Source organism: Capricornis sumatraensis, chromosome 4 (assembly GCF_032405125.1).
Source record: "Capricornis sumatraensis isolate serow.1 chromosome 4, serow.2, whole genome shotgun sequence".
Lineage (NCBI taxonomy): Eukaryota > Metazoa > Chordata > Mammalia > Artiodactyla > Bovidae > Capricornis > Capricornis sumatraensis.
Genome location: NC_091072.1, coordinates 25,231,298 through 25,242,479, shown reverse-complemented (window position 1 = coordinate 25,242,479; position 11,182 = coordinate 25,231,298).

Sequence of the window (11,182 nt, the reverse complement as noted above, 5' to 3'; positions counted from 1 at the left end):
GTTCTTAAGTGTTTTATATGCATAAGATAAATGATGAATATATGTTAGCTACTGTCAGCATTTACTGTCACAGAAGGCAAATTCATTTAATCAAGGCAGAAGCAATTTAGTTATGTGTTTTACTAGGAAACTCTCAAGTATGAGTAATTGTATTTATTAGTTTTAATATTGGAAGGAAGAGGCACAGCTTAGGAAATGTGTTAAGGAGTAAAGTAAAAGTCAGGCAAAGACTGCATTCTTCAGGCTTGATATGCCTTACTTTGTTTATTCACATATTCCATAGGTAGAGCTAGGTTAGTTAGGCTTGCTAAGAGTCATCAGGTAGCCATTAGTGGAAGGAGCGTTTGTAGACCACGGGCTAAAATTATTGTGCGGCTGTGGATTCGTTTGTAGTTGGAGTTTGCTAGGCAGAAAAGTATGGAGGATGTAAGACCATGGGCGATTATTAGGGCGGTGGCTGTTTACCCACTTATTCTTTCAACAAGTTTGTATTGATAATTCACCAGATCCTAGGTACTATGCTAAGGGCAGGATTGAGCAATGTTTTTCAACAAGAATAAAGTTTCATTCCCATTTCTTGAATATTACATTGAAAAGATATAAAAGATGTTTGTGTGGGACTATGAGTGACAAGGGATCTGCAGGCAAATTTTAAATATATACATATTTTATGTTTTTCAGGTTGAGTGGATTTTATTCTAAATTAGCTTTGAGCAATTGAAGCTATTTTCTGCTATAAAAAGCAATGCATTTTAGTTTTTGACTTCATGTTGTTGTTTTTTTAAAAAGAGTCAGAAAAACCAAATTATATGAAAATATAATTTGGAGTCCTGAAATATCAGCAGAAGGAACTGACGAGAGATAGAATTTTCTTTTTAGCCATAGGCATTCCGCTTTTCTGTTTTTAGAAGCAAGAAAAACTAGTAGACAGAAACAGTCCCAGGTACATGGACTATATATTTCACATGTGCAGCATAAAATATTCAATAAAGTTAAGAAGGTGCCTGGAAACCAAAAGGATTCAGTAGACAAAGATAGTGTCAACAACTAAAACAGGAACTACGTACAGGATCAGTTTAAAGTGCTTGGCTATATTTATCAAAAGAAATTTTAAAAAGATATTTTCTTTTCGCTATTTTTAGTCCACTTTAATAATGAATACCACTTTATATTTTTCAGTAGCTCATGAATTTTTACCTTTGTGTTAATCCTCATGGCTAAGTTGATGAACCTGATTACAAATAAGCAAATTTTAAATGAATAGAGATATCATTTAGGAATACTAATAACTAACATTCATTGTCTGTTTGCTAAAGTCAGCTCTCTACAGGCAATTTCTCATTTAATTTTCACAACTATCCTAAGACTCAGCTGCTATTGTCACCTCATCTTACATACAAAAAAGTTTAGATATGTAAAAGGCAGTAAGAGCTTTGCTTAACTACAAAGGTAGAACGTGACAGTCAGGATCTGAACCATTGAAGCTGACTCAAGACCACACCATTCTGAATGGATGGGCTAACTGTATCTCACCTGTTCATACCTATTTTTCAGTATGTCCTTTTTGAAATAGCTATGTCATCTTGAATTCTGCCTTAAGTCTTTTCTCATTTTCTCAATTCTGTTCAAGCATCATTTAACTTTATAATTATGCAGGTCCACACCTGTCTGAATGATACACTGACTCATACATTTAGTTGAAAGGTTGAAACCAAATTGACTTTTAAAAATACCATAGGAATTTAATTGAAAAATTTCATGAATCATCTTAATGAGAAAACGGCACCAGAATATCAAGCACAGAGAACCTCAGACAATGGCTTTCTGAAAAGTGCTAATCAGCTACCTATTCACCTTGAGTGAAACTGCCTCTCTAGCAAGACACTGTGACAGCAGTGATTACTGAAGCGCTCGATGTGGGAACCACTGCGATGGCTGTTAAAGAACTGCTCCTTATTCTTTTCTTCTGCTTGAAGCTGATTTGTCTATTTAGTACTGAGGTGACCAGTATTCTTTCCAGTACTGGGTACATTACAACGTCGATTTTGTTATTTGCTAGTTCTTGCTTTTTTTCTTTCTTTTCTTTTCAGCTGTCATACATTTCCTTCCTTAGTTTGTTCCAAGGTTAGGTTATCTATTAGGGCTTTCCTGGTGGCTCAGATGGTAAAGAATCTGCCTGCAAAGGCAAGAAACCCAGGTTCAGTCCTTGGGTTGGGAAGATCCCCTGGAGAAGGAAATGGCAACCCATTCCAGAATTCTTGCCTGGAGAGTTCCATGGACAAGAGGACCTTGGCGGGCTACATTCCATGGAGCTGCAAAGCGTCAGACACGACTGAGCAACTAACACTCACTCACTAGGGTATCTGTTACAGTTGTTTGCCCAGAGCCCACAGCTCAAACCCACAGTTGAAAGTATGTTCTGTGGGTCTTTTAAACCCCTTTTTACCGAAATCCCTTCTGCCTCGTGAAATTTAAACCTTATAACATATTGCTGTGATTTATTCTTTATAAATTTACATTCTGCTTTAGTTATAAACTTAACTTCATACATTTTCTAAAAAGTGAACCCACTTGGAATGTTTTTGTTAAGTAGGGTCCCTAAGTCACATAGTCAATACTCAAGTGGTCAGTTCAGACAGTTCATCAAAACTGCTGTCTGGACACCAAGTTCTCCTAAGGCCTTAATGCTGTGCTGTTGCCATACACCTTGGGTGTCACGAGCAGCACACTTACACCTTAGCCTTCTTTTCTCTTGTTTTTCTCTAACACAGAAACCATTTTCTCCATTAGTATTTTGAGAAACTCAAAGTCCACTCCCAAGCAGTATAAAATATTGTTTTTCTTTTGTTTTTTTTACCATCCTGGATCTCACCAAACCCACAGAGACCCCTGTACAGTGGCCCCAGTGTCCACATCCCAGGGAAGGACTGGCTATATAATTTTTGGAGTCTCGTGCAAAATGAAAATGCAGGGCTCTTTGTTCAATAAAGCAGAAAAAAGGGCTAAGGTATTAAAATATAAAGCTTTTTCTTCCTTCCATAGTCTCTCAGAATGTCATGATGTTTTTAATTGGCTATTTAATGTCATTTTAAGTAAATGCAAATTTAAAATTTTAAGTTATTTGCATGACTCTTACCATTCACCTTTATATTATGCAATGCCTGTTTAAGGTGCAAATATCAGAGCATTTACCTTCTACGTGAAATCACTGAAATAATATAATTCATATTTAATGGCACAGCTTCTGAGAATGCTTCTGAGGCATTGCGAGTCAGACTCAGGAAGGCTGGAAGGAGGAAGAGAAGCTTCATCCAGCATGAAGCAAGCCAAGGGCATGCTCCTTCCAGTACGGGGATGCTTCCAAGGTGAGTGCACACCTCACAGGTGTCCTGGGCCCCAGTCCCGTGACTCAGGGTACACACGCACCTGCTCATGATGGCTGCTGGAAAGATGCACCAGGCTTCAGCTGGGGAGCACCTTGGAGAAGTTCAGACAGATATTTCTTCTTCCTATAGGCGTGGTACCCCAACCCATAGTGGATAAGCCACCCTCAGGGTATTGAGATGTCAAAATTAAAAAGTTCCCAGTCCTCAGGTTAGGGGCAGGCTCATCTAATTAAGCCATGCCCTTTGGCTGGCTGCCCACTGAGGCACCATGGCACCACTAGTCCAGGGCATGATGGTTTCCACCATACTCTGCCCCAAGGCTCTGACTGGTGTGGGTGCCCTTCCCCATTCCTACCCATACCTACACTCAGACCCCTGCCAAGGCACTGGATTCTGGAGGCAGTTGCTGCTCAGGGTGGGGAGGGTGAAGCTGGGCAAAGGAGAGGGTGGCCAAGAACCCATCCTGGGGAGTGGGAAGGAGGACTGGGTGTGAGCAGAGGCTCCAAGCCCCTGCACAAGCTCCAATGTCTCACTGACTTCATTTACAAAACAAAAATCCACAGGTAATGTTATTAATTTCAAGATGGTGACTGCAGGGCTAAGCATTTTATATAAATTTACTTTTTATGAATTATCTCATCTCATCCTTATAACATGGGGGCAGATACAATTTTTAGCTCTAATTTAAGAGATAAGGAACCTGATATAGGAAAGGCAACCTGTTTAAGACCAGGAAATGAAAGAATGGTCTACTGTGATCAGAGTTTATTACAATACTGTATGATCATTTAATACTAGGAAGCCTATAAAGCAGATATATTGCATGTGGAGATCAAACTGGAAAAATGTTTAATTATCTCAGTTGAAGCTGAAAGACATTTGAGATGATTCAACACTCATTCCTTTTTTCAAACTCATCCAAAATAAGGAAATAAAGGATAGTTTACTCAGAGGTTAAAGCGTTTGCCTGCAATGCGGGAGACCCAGGTTCAGGTCCTGGGTTGGGAAGATCTCCTGGAGAAGGAAACGGTAACCCACTCCAGTATTCTTGACTGGAAAATCCCATGGGCCAAGAAGCCTGGTAGGCTACAGGCCATGGGGTTGCAAAGAGTCGGACACGACTGAGCGACTTCAAGATAAACTATTTGTCTCAGATTGACAGGAAAATATTATGCTTAATTTGAAACATTAGATATAAGCCTATTGAAACAGGAAATCAAAAGATTCCTGCTATTGCTATTAGTATTTTACATTCTTCTGAAAGCTATACTCAACGCAATAATAAAGGAAATAGAAATATGAGCAGTAAGATAGGAATGGCAAAGACAGTTACTATCATTTGCATATAATATGACTGACAAACAGAAAACTCAAGAGAATCAATAAACATGTCAGAACTAGTAGGAGTTAAGTGGCTGAATAAATCAAATTGCTTTTCCATATACCAACAGTAATCAGATAGAAAATCTAATGGGAAAAATTCCAACTATTAAAAGCAACCGTAAGTATGCAGTAATCTAGAAACTAGTAATCTAGATCTGTAAGTATGCAGGATCTAGAAAAGACCTTCTAAAAAAGACCTTCTAAATATGACTTAGGTAGCAAAAGCCATAAATCTTGAGAATAAATAACTGAAATAATTGTTTCTGGGTGGGACAAAAGTATTGTAAAGGTGTTATAATGTTCCCAAGTCTCAGGAAGTCCTGAGAACCAAGAGAGCTGAGGGTTTAATTCCAGTCCAAAGGCTGGTAGGCTCAAGAGCCAGTGTTTCAGGTCCAAGGGAGGCAGGCAGGAGGAATTCTGTCTTACTTAGGGGAGAATCAGCCTTTTTATTTTATTCAGACCCTTGACTGATTGGATGATGCCCACTCACACTAGAGAAGCAATCTGCTTTACTCATTCTACTGATTTAAATGTTCAGTTCAGTTCAGTCACTCAGTTGTGTCCGACTCTTTGCGACCCCATGAACCGCAGCACGTCAGGCTTCCTGTCCATCACCAACTCCAGAGTTCACCCAAACCCATGTCCATCCAGTCAATGATGCTGCCATCCAACCATCTCATCCTCTGTAGTCCCCTTCTCCTCCTGCCCTCAATCTTTCCCAGCCTCAGGGTCTTTTCCAATGAGTCAGCTCTTTGCATCAAGTGGCCAAAGTATCGGACTTTCAGCTTCAACATAAATCTCATGCCAAAAAAAAAAAAAACTCTCCCAGAAACACCCAGAGTATTGTTCGACCAAGTATCTGGGTCTTCCATGACCCAGTCAAGATGACACCAAAAAAATTAACATTACACCTCTATAAGCTGGGTTTTCTGTTGGTCAGTCATGTTATATGCAAATGATAGTAACTGTCTTTGCCATTCCTGTATTATTGTTCATATTTCTATTTCCTTTATTACTGCATTGACTAGAACTTTCAGAAGAATGTAAAATACTAACAGTGACAGCAGGAACCTTTTGATTGCCTCAGTAACTCTTCCTTTTTCTGTTATCAGTTTGGATAGCCTGTATTTCTCTGCCTTCATGTTTACTCATCCTTTCTTTCTCTGTCTCAAATCTTCTATTATGTCCATGTGATGAATTTTTATTGTAAATGTTATCTATTTCAATCCTGGAGTTTCCACTTGGTTATTTTTCATAGTTTTAACTTTACTGTATGTAATTCCCACTTCTCCCATTATGCTCATCCTTTCCTTTAAACCTTTTAATACATTGGGTTCGCCAAAAAGTTCGTTTGGGTTTTTCCATAACATCTTACAGAAAACCCAATACTTATAAGAAATTTTTTAAAGTTCGTATCTATTAACTCAAACATTTGTTTCCATTGACTGCTTTTTCCCCTGGTTAGGGGTCACATTTTCTTGCTTAGCAAATATACTTGTTTACTTTACAGCAGATATTATGGATACTTTTTTCTTTTAGTTTTTTTGTTTTTGTGAGTATACGTACTGTCTTTTTTAAAATATATTTATTTGTTAATTTATCTCTGGCTGTGCTGGGTCTTTGCTGCTGCACACAGGCTTTCTCTAGTTGTGGTGACCAGAGGCTACTCTTCAATGGGGTGCATGGGCTTCTCATTGCAGTGGTTTGTCTTGTTGCAGCATGGGCTCCAGGTATGTGGCCTTCAGTAGATGCACTTGGGTTCAGTAGTTGTGGCTCACAGGCTCTAGAGTGCTGGCTTAGTAGTTATGGTACATGTGCTTAGTTGCTCCGTAGCATGTGGGATCTTCCCAGACCAGGAATCAAATCTATGTTCCCTGCATTGCCAAGTGGATTCTTAATCAGTAGACTATCGGGGAAGTCCTGTTGTGGATATTATTGAAAATATGGATTTTTGCTATTTTCCTTTAGAGTACTGAATTTTGTTTTGGTGGGTAGTTACTATATTGGCAGATCAGCTTGCTTCTATTGAGGATTAATTTTAGGTTTTATTATGGTCTAGAGTAGTCTTACTCCTAAGGCATGTCTTTAATTTAATTCTTAGGTTGTTCAGTGAGGACTTTACACAGTGGATGATTTGAATTCCAGTGTCTCCTAGCCCTGTGTGACCTCCAGGAGCCATTTTCTCATCTCATTTCTTCCATCTTCTGTTTTCTGTTTGGGCTTCATTTCTCTCTGTTGCAATGTGGAAAGTGCTTCCAGGCAGCAAGCCAGAGTGAATGTAGAGGTCACTGCATGAATGCCCTTCCTCTCAAGGATCAAAGCCTTGAAGTATTTGTTGCACAATGCTGTAGTTTCTGACAGAACACTACCTCTAATACCAGTTAATCACAACTGGACCCACAACTCTTGAGTTTTTGATTTAATGCCTGCAGGTTCCCTATCATTCTAGTTTCAAGTACCTGTGAACTTTGTTGCTCTGGCCTGAGATCCTCACCTATGTTCCTTTTTCCAGGGAGTCCAATTTAGGCTACAAGCTACCTTAATCTACCTAGTTAACTGGGGCTTGGCTTGTGGATTATTTAAAATTTTACTTTTACTTTTTTGGGGGAGGGGAGTCTAGCTATTGTGGAGAAGTTAACTTCCGAGTCTCTTAAACTTCAAATATTAGGGAGCAAAAACACAAGCATTAACATTATAATCAGAAAAATAACAGAAAAGGACAACAGGTATCTGTATGAATTAGTAATGTAATATTTATGTGGTAATTAATCACTATGAGAAATTGAGTTATTAGTACAATCTACTCAGCATTTTGTGCTGCTTAATGTATTTCTGAAGTTCAGATACTAGCTAAAGGACACTTTCCATAGACTTGAATCTTTGTAAATTTTAGAAAAACATATTTAAGTTGACAAATGAAGACTGACATTTGGCCATGCTTTAATAGGCTGAACACCAACCAAATCCTACTCCTTTATTTGTTCATTTTGCAATAAGTCTTGACATCACCTTCTCCACTTTCTTAAATTTGCTTACTTAGCAGGGCACAATGCAGTTCTGATGTACAATCTGATTTCAAAAGAATCTTTGAGACAGCTAATCTTCTGTACACTCACTGTAATTAAATATTACAGCACAAATGGTACGTAAGATACTCACCTTCTTGAGAACCTCTTAGCACCAAAGAGCAACGACATAAAAAAAAGTATAGATTTTCAGTGTGTTTTTTGGGTAGATTTTTCAGCTTGAACTTTTAACTCTTACAGCACCTAGAGCTTGCAAGTAATAAAGCATTATATACCATGGATTAGAAATATCTTTATTATTTGTCTTTCCTTCTGTCCTAAACTCTCATTTTACCACATTTTAAAATCTGCTAGAAGATGAATCTCCTTAACCATCAAGCTGCCTGCTCCATCCTTGAAAATATGCAATAGGAAATGCTGTAGTGAATTAGACTAGTGGTCCAGTTCAGTTCTTTGTCTCTTCAGTAAACGTCACCAAAATACATTTTGTAAGAGAGTACGGCTGCTATCTTTAACTTTCCAATAACTGATATCCACTGGCTTACCTTTATCAATTAATGTCTTTCTCATCCCTACCATCCAAGCTTAAATATGTGGTGGTTCCATAAGTCCACAATCACCATCATACTTTAATTTTTCTTAAAACTATTACTATCTGGTTCAAGAAGAGGTAACTTAACTCTGGATTTGGTAAATAAATCCATCTAGCACATGACTTTCATGACTTAGTTTTATTTTTATTTTTTTTCCAGACTGAGGTCCTAAGTTTTTAAAATGTGCTTTTCTCGAGAAAGTAAACCAAGACATGGTGAAAACATTCAAATCGCTCAATAACAGCTCATTAAATATATGAGCTTATGGCTCCCTTCATTAAATATACCTATGGCTCCATCTTCAAAGGGCCTTCTGAAAAAAATAGTAGCTAGGCTGTGGACTACCAGGTAGGAGAAATCTGACCAGGCAAAGAGAAAAAGACCTAGCAATACCGATAGTCAAGGTGCCTCGCCTGAAGCGGCCCCGCCAAAAACAGCAGTGAGTCGAACCCATCAACCAAAACTCATTTCGTGCACACAGAGCTTCCAATTTGTTTTAAAATACAAACATATAGCAAAAGAAGACCAGAGATTTGAGAAGAACCTTTAATATGAGACACCCAAAACACAACCAGAATAACGTAATGAGGCAATGAAGAAAGAAGAAAACTTCAAAGAAACTGAAATTAAATAATCAGAGAGAATAAAACTTGAATATACAAAACGTGAACAGCAGACAATAAAAAGTAAATTCAGAGAAAAAAAGTTTTCCTATACATACATATTTATGATACAGATGAATTTACAAATTGGGTAAGAAACTAATAATAAAATAGAACAACTGTAATAATATACTATGATAACAGTTACATGAACATGGCCTCTCTCTCTCTCCAAATATCTTCTTATACAAATTAAATGGCTTTTCCATCTTAATTGGGCACTTACCATGCTCTGTAACTTCTGCAGCTTGAGGTGTGACAGTAAAACTGGCATGAATTTCTTTTTCCTTCTTCACAATTTCGGGAACAGAAGATTTGTTCTTAGAATGGTAGATCTTAGCAATCTCAGCAAATGATTTGTATTCTTTTCCTTATTAAGTTAAAAACTTTCACCTCACTTAAAAAAAGCACTGTATAGCTTCTTGGGCTTCCCTAGTGGCACAGACAGTAAAGCGTCTGCCTGCAATGCAGAAGACCTGAGTTCAGTCCCTGGGTTGGGAAGATCCTCTGAAGAAGGAAATGGCAACTCACTCCAGTATTCCTGCCTGGAGAATCTTATGGACAGAGGAGGCTGGCAGGCTACAGTCCATAGGGTCACAAAGAGTTGGACGCGACTGAGCGACTAACACATTCACGTTCACGGCTTCCCTTTAACATATCCAAATGGCCAGCACCACTAATCTTGTGCTTTGGGGCTATTATTAAGTAAAACAATGGTCACTTGAACTTAAGCACTGTGATACCATGACAATCGATCTGATAACTAACAGGCAAGAGATGCTGAGCAAAGGACTGATACGCAACTCAGGAAGGACATAGTGGGATTTCATCCTGCTACTAAGAATGACATACAGTTTAAAACTTATGGATTATTTATTTCTGGAATTTTCCATTTGATATTTTTGGACCCAAGTTTACCACGGGTAACTGAAATCATGGAACATGAAGCTGTGGATAAAGGAGGACTACTGCAGTTTATTTTGGGAACTAGTAGATTTCTAGGAGTTGTCTTGGTAAGATGATGCCTACAAGATACCAACAATAGTCAAATGGGCTGCTGTAGTGTTGGTATAATTATTTTAAGCCATTTAAATAGCCCACCTACAAAGCAAAGTTGATATTCCATTCACATGTAAACTTTCTGAAAGTTTTCCAGTACCCATGATATAATGTATGACTCCTATTAGGCACTTTGAAAGGTTTTATGGCTCTGTGATTTATTTACTTACAGAAGTGTTGATGAGATTAATTTCTTGGCCTGTACTGATCAATGGAGGTTTGGTAATCAGCAAAAATTTTCAAAGTTTATATGTGACATTTTTCAGAAAGACGTTATTTAGTTCACAAATATACACAGAAGCAAAGTACTACATTTCTGATTTGAGAGCAAGTATATTTATTTTATGATAACATAAGAATGTAAGACACGTCACTTTACAGTTATTTTTTATAATAAGAACAACAGACTACAACTTAAGTTAAATGAAATTCTTAGTATGAAATGATTTTTAGAAGACCATAAACCTTTTATCATATAGTCTCCTGTAAACAGTATGATACTAAAATTTTATGAATAGCTTCATCTTTCCAAAGAATAATTTGTAGAAGATACTGAGAACTGCATACATGTACTTAGTATAGTACTATTTTCAAAGCATTTAAAATTTCTTAAATTGATGTAAACAGTCCAGTGAGATATTTTTACCTTCCATTTTATAGATGATAAAGTTCAAGAGTGATAACATGGAAAATCACCATAGTTTACTACTCTTTCCCATTTCAATTGATCAGAATACTTTATTTATTTGCAGTATAATATTATGCTGCAGTTTTAGATGAATATCATTGTGATAAGCAATAATGAGTAAAGTTTGCATAGGTAGTATTCCTTGGGAGAATGGCAGAATTATTAATAATCATTAATAATCTTAATGAGCTAATTCAGTTTTAATCTTTATTGATAGGACTGTTCTAAATATCAATTTTTCCATATATGCAAGGTAACTTAGGTTATAATAAAAGATAGAAATAAGTTGCATTATTTCCATTGTTATAATTTTCCATTAGTTCCATAAATTCTTTGCATATTTTGCATTATTTTTCCATTATTTTAGATAGTAAATAATATTGAA